The sequence below is a fragment of the Macrobrachium nipponense genome, chromosome 33, assembly GCF_015104395.2.
Source record: "Macrobrachium nipponense isolate FS-2020 chromosome 33, ASM1510439v2, whole genome shotgun sequence".
Lineage (NCBI taxonomy): Eukaryota > Metazoa > Arthropoda > Malacostraca > Decapoda > Palaemonidae > Macrobrachium > Macrobrachium nipponense.
Window position 1 is genome coordinate 61,067,000 of NC_087219.1, and position 10,000 is coordinate 61,076,999.

A 10,000-nucleotide genomic window follows, 5' to 3' on the forward strand; every position below is an offset into this window, starting at 1 on the left:
CCTAGTGACGTCGCGGAAAGGACGCCAGATGTAAAGGCTCGAATTTATCCGATGAAACAGGAATTTCAGGACCACGTCTAGATTCCAACTAGGTGTTCTAGAGTAGCTGCTTTCGAAGTTCTCAAAAGATTCTAATTAGATCGTGTAGATCTTTGTCGTTAGCAATGTCCAGGCCTCGATTCCTGAATACTGAAGACAGCATGCTTCGGTATCCTTTTATTGTCGAGACAGATAGGTGTGATTCCTCTCTCAGAAAGAGGAGGAAATCGGCAATATTCACTATAGAGGTACTGGAGGAGGACAGCTTCTGACCCTTACACCACCTCCTAAAGACTTCCCACTTCGACTGGTATACTCTTCTCGTCGAAGCTCTGCGGGCTCTAGCGATAGAGCCCGCAGCCTTGCGAGAAAAGCCTCTCGCTCTGACAAGTCTTTCGATAGTCGAAAGGCAGTCAGAGCGAGACCTGGGAGGTTGTGATGAAACCTCTCGAAGTGGGGTTGTCTGAGTAGATCGCGTCTGTTTGGAAGCGATCTGGGGAAGTCCACTATCCACTCCAGTACCTCCGTGAACCATTCCTGGGCTGGCCAAAATGGGGCTATGAGGGTGTCAAACTTCGTGCTCTTCGAAGCTACGAACTTCCTGAGCACTTCCCCCAGGATTTTGAACGGGGGAAAGGCGTATGCGTCCACACCCGCCACCAATCCATGAGAAACGCGGTCTATTGCGAAGGCTCTCGGATCTTCTACTAGAGAGCAAAAGATCTCTATTCTTTTGGAGAGGAACGTCGCAAACAGGTCTATGTGAGGTCTCCCCCACAGGGACCAAAGACTTCGACACTTCTTCGTGAAGAGTCCATTCTGTTGGAAGGACCTGATTTCTCCTGCTCAGTCTGTCCGCTCTCACATTCTTGATCCCTTGAAAAAACCTTGTGAGGAGAGTTATGCCTCTTTCTTCCGTCCAGGTTAACAGGTGTCTTGTCAACTGATAGAGGGAGAAAGAGTGCGTGCCTCCTGCTTGCGTATGTAAGCCAGAGCCGTGGTGTTGTCTGAGTTTATCTGTATCACCCCGTCTCTGACTATCTCTTCGAAGAACTTTAAGGCTAGGTGTATGGCCACAAGTTCCTTGCAATTGATGTGCCAGGACACTGTTCCTTTGTCCAGGTGCCTGACACCTCCCTTGCTCCTAGCGTCGCTCCCCATCCGACTCCGAAGCGTCGGTAAACAACACTTGGGTCCTGGGTTCTGCAGAGCAAGCGATACGCCTTCGTTCTTTTGAAGCTGAGGGATCCACCACTTCAGATGATCTTTTACTTCTTTTGTGGAAGTTGGAAGATGTCCGAGAGTTGACCCGTCTTCCACTCCACACCTCTTGAGGAAAAACTGAAGAGGGCGAAGGTGAAAGTCTCCCTATCGAGAAGAACTTTTCCATGAGGACAGGGTCCCTAAAAGGCTCAGGTAATCCCTCGCTGAGCTGTTCTTTCTCTCTAAGAAGCTCGAGATTCTCGACAAACCTCGAGCGATTCTGTCTCGCGAAGGATATACCCGAAAAACCCCGTTTTGGTCTGGGGATCAGTTGTGACTTCTCGAGGTTGACGAGCAATCCTAGCGAATCTATCATGTTCCTTGTTACTTCTAAGTCCTCCAAGCACTGACTCTTCGACTTGGCCCTGATCAGCCAGTCGTCCAAGTAGAGGGGGAGATGTTTATCCCCTCTAGGTGAAGCCATCTTGCTACATTCGCCATCAGGTTGGTGAATACTTGTGGGGCTGTAGACAGACCGAAGCACAGAGCCCTGAACTGAAAGATCTTGTCTCCTATCACAAAGCGAAGATATTTCTTTGACAAATGGTGAATGGGAACGTGGAAATATGCGTCTTGCAGGTCCAGAGAGACCATCCAATCTCCTTGGACGAAGCGCCGACATTACAGAGGCGGACGTTTCCATACGAAACTTCTTTTTCTGTACGAAGCGATTCAGAGCGCTTACGTCCAGAACTGGCCTCCACCCCCCGATGCCTTTGGTACTAGAAAAAGGCGATTGTAAAATCCCGGGGAGTGTGGATCCTGCACAAGTTCGATGGCCTCTTTTTCCCACATTTGCTCCACCATTTGAAGGAGAGTCTTTCTCATTAACGGGTCTCTGTACCTCGCTGACAGTTCCGAGGCGTAGATGTTAGGGGCGGGCTGTCGTCGAAGGGGATTACATATCCCTTCTTCAGGACCGACACTGACCAAAGGTCGGCTCCCCTTTTTGCCCATACTCCTGCAAAGTTCAGGAGTCTGGCGCCCCACTGGTGCTTGGAGGAGCAACAAGTCACATTGATTTTTTTCTTGAAGGGCCTAAATGAAGACCTTCCTCTCGTTTTCAGAGCTCTTCTTTCTGGCAGGGGGACGAGCCGCTGCACCTCCACGAAAGGGCTGCTGAGTAGGACGAGATTCCTTCTTCACCGTCGACACTACCGGTCGTCCTTTCTTGGACGTTTGCGTTAGTAGGTCTTGTGGTCCCGCCTTGTCTCAGTTAGCGAGCGTGTATATCCTTCACTAACTGAGAAGGAACAGATGATCTGATAGAGGGGCGAACAGTAAGGCAGTCCTCTGGCTCGGAGAAACCCCTTTCGATAATAGGGATCCATACACTGATCTCTTTTTCAGGAGACCAGCACCAAAAAGGGAAGCCACTTCACCCGAACCGTCCTGTACTGCCTTGTCCATGCAGGACAGGACGCTATGGAGAATTTCTGGGTTTTTCAGAAACTCCGGATCCTTAGATTTGTTGGCCAGAACTCCGAGTGACCAATCCAGAAAATTGAACACCTCTAAAGTGACAAAAAGTCCCTTTAGAAAGTGGTTCAACTCTGAAGTGCTCCACGTCGCTCTGACCGATCCTAAGGAGTGACGTCTAGAGGCCACCACTAAATTGGAAAAGTCGGCATCTGCAGAGGCAGGTAAAGAAAGACCCATAGTCTTCCTGTCCCATACCAAATACCTCTCTTCCCGTGCAATCTGGAAGGAGGCATGCAGAATACCGTCTTTCCTAACTCCTTCTTCTTGTCCATCCAAGAATCTAAAGAATGGAGTGCCTTCTTCATTGATATCGCAAGCTTCATTTTTAAAAAGGCCGACGATTTAGCCGTAGCTGAGCTCGAAAAGAGCGAACGAGGAGAAGGAGGAGCCGCAGGACTAAGAGAATCTCCAAACTCTTGAAGTAGTAATGAGGCCAAGACTTTATAACTAGAAAGTCCTCATTAGCAGGAGGTTCGTCGTCAGACAACTCGTCTAACCCTCGATCAGACGAAGGAGAAAGTTCACGTTTGGAGGGAGAGTCCTTCCAAGACCTCCTATGTTCTGAAGGAGAGGAGCTCCTATTTGGCGAAGAGTCATAAACCTCCAGGATACGAGTCCCCGACTCTTGCCCTCCTGGCTCTTGACTCTTGCCTCCTGACTCCTGCCTCCGACTCCTGACTCCTGCCATCCTGCCTGACTCCGGACTCCTGGCTCCTGATCCGGACTCGGGCTCCTGCCTCTTTGGCGGATGCCTCTACACTCTTGGTCTCTGGGGCTCCTGCCTCCTGGTTGGAACTCCCATCCACTCCTGGCTCTTGGCTCCTGCCTCCTGGGTGAACTCCCTCACTCCTGGCCGGTGCCAGACGTCTGATTGTTTCTTCATCCAGGTTCTCACCCAGGGAAAGGGAAACCATCACCTCGAGTAGGAGTATCGATCCTGGAGGTAGATACCTCCATACGTCTGGAGGATCTTTTAATAGGAAGGGAAGTGTCTTTCCTTCTAGGAGGCTCCTTTGACAGGACTCCTACAAACGACGAAATCTGTTCCTGCATCGCCATCATGAACCTCTTTGTAGCCTCCTCTTTATCCTCTTCGGGAGGAGGGGAAGGAGGAGGGGAGGAGTCCATAGCCTCCACCTCCTGCCTCCTTCTCACTCTGGTTGAAAGAATGGCTCTTCTTGCCTTCTTCACTCCCGCTGGAGACTACCTCAGGCGGAAGTTTTCAGGGCTCGAGTCAATAGTCGGAGCCCTCCAACTCCTCTTGAGAGGCCGAGATCGATCTGAATCTCTCCAATCACGTCTCGGTGATGAAGATCCCGACGACGAGAAACACTCAACGTAGGACGCTTTTACAATAGGCGGTCCTTGGCAGTCTGGGGTGTCACAGAAACCGCCGAAGGGACACCTGATCGGTGGGGATTCTCCACAACCTCCTTTCGGCTTCGACATTCCTTCTCCTCTGGGCATGTGAGCTTGGAAGAGGTCTAGACCTAGGAGCGTTGCTGAGCCGACCAGATGCCCCCTCCACTACACTGGGGACACTCATATCACTGTCCACTGACAAATCACTAGCCTTACCTTGTATGGCAGCATTTTTGTTTTTTTCCATCAACTTGAAGGCTGCTTTTAGATCCGCAAGTTCTTTTACTGGATCTACAGGTTCTGCAATAGGAGAAGGGGCTGCAATGGAAGGAGAAGTAGCAATACTTACCCTTGGGGAAGATCCCAAGCTTGGAATTAGTTCAGATCTAGAAACTACTTAAACTTCTATGAGAAGCCTTCTCACTCTTTCTCTTTCTAACTTTTTTAAATAATTAGTTAGATTCTTCCATTCGTTCTCACTCAAGTTCTCACATTCCTTACAAGTATTAGTAAAAGAACATTCATACTCCCTGCACCTCTTGCATACCGTGTGAGGGTCTACCGAAGCTTTCGGCAACCTCACCTTACAGCCTACATTCACACAACGTCTCACAACCATACCAGAGTCAGACATATTTAAGAAAATTCCAAAATCAAGTCCACAAACAGTCCACAAAAGCGTATGCCAATCCAACAATCCAGATACGTCACCAAAAGTCGGTCAAGAAGATCAATTGCCGGGTGAAAAAAGAAAAACCAATCGAGAGAACCAACAACAATGTTGATGGTCCGGGCGACAGAAGAATTCTGATTAGAAAACGGGGATGGTTCCTAGTCCTGCCACCCAGGGCAGGGCTGGTGTAGATCACCTGACCTACCTGTAGCGTGTGCCGCGAAATTTGAAATTCTGTCGGAGACGACGGAGTCTATAGCTAAGTATATATCTGGCAGGGAAGTTGAATGTATAAAAATAAATATTTTTATCAATGACAAAATTGTTAGGTTCGAATTTCTGTATATGGCATCAGTGTTCAAAGGAGGGTACAGTAGAATACAAAGAAAACAGTTTTGTCTCTCTCTCTCTCTCTCTCTCTCTCTCTCTCTCTCTCTCTCTCTCTACACGACTGAAATCTTAGGACAGGAAATTACTGGCAATCATTCACATATCTTACTTTATTGTCTTCACCTGTTTTCGTTTTCATCATTCTCACTGTCGGATGAATTTTCAACAATGTTTGTTGTGTAAGAATTTTGTTCATAACTTTCATTTAGAGTATTGTTTCATGAATGAAAGTTTGTGCGTTCACATCTAACCTTTTGTTCTGTAACGTTCCAGTACATTTTTTCATATTTCAGTGGGAAAAATGTCAATAAACTACAAGTACGTACTTATCGCATTTCATTTGCGCTAGAGCTGGAAAACAGACGAAAACAACTCACGGCCGATGCTAAGTTGGCTTAGAAAGGATTATAGCCCATTTACCCCTGCGTTGAAAGACCAAAATCCCGTGTAAATGAACGACCAGCCAGCAGCGTCTTCTCTCGCTACATAGCGACTCAGCCAAGTGATTGGCGAATTCCCGCTTTAGATATACAAAATCAGGAAAATTATGATAAAAAGGGGTTCGGGAGGAAGCGTTTTTGTTTGGATAAGGTCAACAACACTTCCTCGGACCTAGAGAGAATACATTATAGAGGATTTACCTTGAAAGAAAGGCAGGAAAAATCAATCGTATATATACGTACTAAACGTCACGGTCAAAACATCTGCTCTCCGTATATATACGTACTTAACGGCTCAGGTAGCGTTGGCGTACTACGTATATATACGTACTAAACGGTTAAAGGGTTAAAAGTATCATAGTAAGGCCACCCTGCGCCGGAGACTACCTAACTCACCATATGACTGCCACAAAGAAAACTGCCGCTAGGGTAAAACACCACTGTGCAGCCATTTGATAGGAAGGAGAAAAAAAAAAAAATTCACTCAATATTTAACTGGTGAAACAACAATACAATTCAATATTTAAGCATACCATTCAAAAGATTGAAGTTTTGTCAACAAAATGAGATATATGAAACCACCATACAAAGTAAAATAAGCATGTGAAGTCTTCATAAAATATGTGTTCAAGGCAGTTTTTTTTAATCCAATATGGCGTCGTATGGTTGCGAGTACCAATCGGTTTAACAGTGGCAGACACGTCCTTCCCAGCACTCATTTGAACAATATTTGCGTATATATAGTATGTAACATTTATTGACATTATTCAAGGTTGTAGCTGTAATCAGCACAATAAAACATAATTTTGTTGCCTATATCAGTGAAAGTATGAGACGTCTTATTCCCGGGATCATGGTTTCAACTGAAATGCATCTTTACCTGGTAATCGGTGGTTTTATCTTTACTGCCATCACAACTGAAACTCCAAAGTGCTTATTTGGTTGTAATTATATACATTTTGTTCTTAATTCACTACATATTCCATGTGCAAGTTTGTTTACAGCAAAGTCATGGCAGGAATAATTTTCAGCCTTGTACGTCTGGCAGCCAGAATCCACGAGTAGAGCAGATGACAGTTTAGTGAATTGTTTATGACAAAACTTTTTTACTATTTTGCTAGCACTTTTCATTAATTTAAGTCTATATTACTATTTTGACTTTCTAAAAATAATTGTATGGCTGAAATAATTTGTTTTTAATTTTTAATAATTGTACGCCTGAAACAAATGTAACCTTTAAAGTGTGCAAGTCATCGTTGCCAATTTAGTGGAACTTGATACATACACCAATGCCTTTACAAGCTGTTTCCATGAATTCTAGATATTAAAGTAATGCAATAATGATAAAATTGCTCACATATTTGTATATGTATTACAAATAGATGCGCTAAATTCTGTAAGTCTTATCCTAAGTTTGGAGGGTAAACACAAACCAATTGGCAATACTGATAAAAAAATAGGAAAGCGCGAACAACACCGTAGATAATGTTCACAGCAAAACCGATGAAATTTGTGTCAGGAATCTGGTTACTTTTACAACAATAAATATTTTAAAATGAATTACCATGAATACATAATACGGTAAACAACCGAGAAGACTGGCCAACTCACCGACTACCAAGGTTTTGGCCACCCTCCGAAAAAGTACTTTAACACGTCCTGACACCGGAGATGGTCATCAGTCATGAGTTGTAGGTGGTGATAACAGGAGCTCAAGACCTCTATTCTCCTTTCGAAGTATTTTCTCCAAAGTTAGAAATTAAGGCCATATTATAAGATTTAAACAGAGGGTAATGAAAAGGGAGGCCAATGCAGTGCCCACAACCACAACGCTTTCGAAGTTTTTACTTACAACTCCAAATATTTCGAAGATTGAAGATTGACGCCATCTTGATGTTTCCGGAGTCACTTGTGTCAACAAACTTCCCATTTCCTGCGCTAAATCCGCACACCACTTGTACCCACAGACGCTGGGGCACTTTCATCACAACAATCATAACCCCGACCTCTAACCAGCACTTATTCGTACTTATTCAAGGGGAGTACGACATTCTTTGCGCCGTTTTGAGGGGTTTTGCGCTCTTCAATTGTTTATCAGTGTTGTCAATTGGTATGTGTTTACCCTCCAAACTGAGTATAATACTTACACAAAACCAGGAAAATAAGTGAAATTAGCATATCTATTTGTAGTATATATACATATTACAGCAATTTTATCATTACTGCATTACTATGACAACTAGAATTCATGGAATCAGTTTGTAAATGCATCGGTGTATGTGTGAAGCTCCACTAGATTGGCAACGATGAGTCTTTTTGGTTGCAAAAAAGGGATAATAGACATGAATTAAATAAACATTTTGAAGTAAAGTTAAACTAAATAATGAGTAAAGTAAACAATTAAGGGAATAAAACTTTGCACCTCATAAAGAGTGTAGTCGTCTGCTGCTCTTACCTGTGTTTGCGGAGTAAGTGCTTAGGAACCAGGAACAGCAACGTGGTACAAGTGCAATGTGGAGTTAATTAAGACCAAAATGTGAATAATTACAATAAAATAAGCACTGTGGAGTTTCAATTGTGATGGCAGTAAGGATAAAAACCACCGATTACAAGGTAAAAATGAATTCAGTTCAAACCATGACCCCGGGAATAAAAAGTTTCTTACTTTCACTAATATAGGCAACAAAATGTTGTTTTATTGTGCTGATTACAACTGCAATCTTGAGTAAGATCAATAAACGTTACATATATATGCTAACATTGTTCAAATGAGTGCTGGGAAGGCTGGGAAAGATGGTGGATTGTCTGTGGTTAGACCGGCCAGCCACACGATTGCCGCCATATTGGATTTTGAAACTGCCTTGAAAACATATTTTACGTATGCCTAAAGTTGTAATTGTATTCTTGTTTCACCAATTAAATATCGAGTGAATAAGGCCTGGCCAGCACGATGACAATGGATCATCCGCGGTTGTTTACCCTGACCTTATTTTGGTGCTTGACTAGGTTCCTGGTTCCCAAGCGCTCACTCCACAAACACAGTTGAGGGCACACTAAACTGTTTATGAGGAGCAAAGCTTTATTTCCTTGTTTACTTTACTATTATTTAGTTTAACTTTCTTACTTCAAAATGTTTATTTCAATTCATGTCTACTTATTTTTGGTAGATCTAGGGTAATTATCCGCGGCAGCCTAGACTATGGCAGTTGCGGTTTTTCTATGCAGTTTTACCCACTGAACAAGAATTTTAAGTAATATTTATCTACTGAACAAGAATTTTAAGTAATATTTATTCGGACGACTGTAATTAACACCCCCGGGGCCAGTGCTAAACACAGCGAAATACATTGGACGCCCCAATCTCTAGTGGATGTCGTATACGCGGTTACGTTCCTTGCCGTTCGTGCGCACTGCTCCTGTAGAAATACCTAATTTTTAAACTAATTATTTAAATGTTATGTAGCACACCTTTCTTCTTCCTCTTCCCAAACAATTGCCATAATCCCCCAGCCGCAAGCATAAACACCATCGTCATTTAAGATTGTTGCGAAGAAAGTGTCCCAGCGTCTATGGGTAGCCTATGAATGGTGAGCAGGTTTAGCACAAAAATGGGAAGTTTGTTTACACAAGTGAATCCGCAAACATCGAGATGGTGTCAATCTCCTATATGTTAGGTGTTTTAAGTAAAAATATTTCGAAAGTGTCATGGGGGTTAAATAACACTGCATAGGGCTAGACTTTCATTAACTTGTTCAGTAGGAAATTAGAGCATTAATTTCTTAATTGGGAGAAAACTCTTATTTCGAGAGGAAAGTAGAGGTTTCGGGGTTTGATTCCACGGAGGTTGGCTTGTGACTGACCTCTCTAACTTAGCTTAGTGGCAGTGCTCAATTTATTTTTTGGGTAAGTGGCCGCGCTGCCATACAGGTGGCCGCCTGGCAGCATAGCGATATTTTATCATACTTAAATACCGTCCTTTTCCAATTTCATGCAAAATTTTGTCTTCTATGTAATCTCTGATTAGGTCGTACTCTGTTATGGCACGACATTCTGGCCTACACTACCGTAAGTCAACAACCTTACAGTTAGCTGACGTCCCAACGTCATTCCCCAAATAAACACTTCGCATTCAAGTAAAATAATCTTCCAAGTCAACCAAAGACACCAGTCATACAAGTTCAACCCATATTACAATGTACCGAGTTGTACACTACAGCATATGGATGAAAAGTAAGCCTACTTGGAAAGTGCAATATACAATGCTCGAGGCATTATTGGTCAGCACTACCGCCTCTACCTTCCTTCACACCATAACAAAGGGATTTGTGCTGCTGTTCCTAATCAAACTGGG

The 10,000-nt window shown here is 43.8% G+C and overlaps 1 protein-coding gene across 1 annotated transcript in view; it reads right to left on the minus strand.

Moving 5' to 3' along the window:
• The window catches only part of LOC135203230 (uncharacterized), a gene marked incomplete at its 3' end in the record, with an annotated part of 43,924 nt that overhangs the window by 33,532 nt on the left and 392 nt on the right, over positions 1-10,000 (minus strand).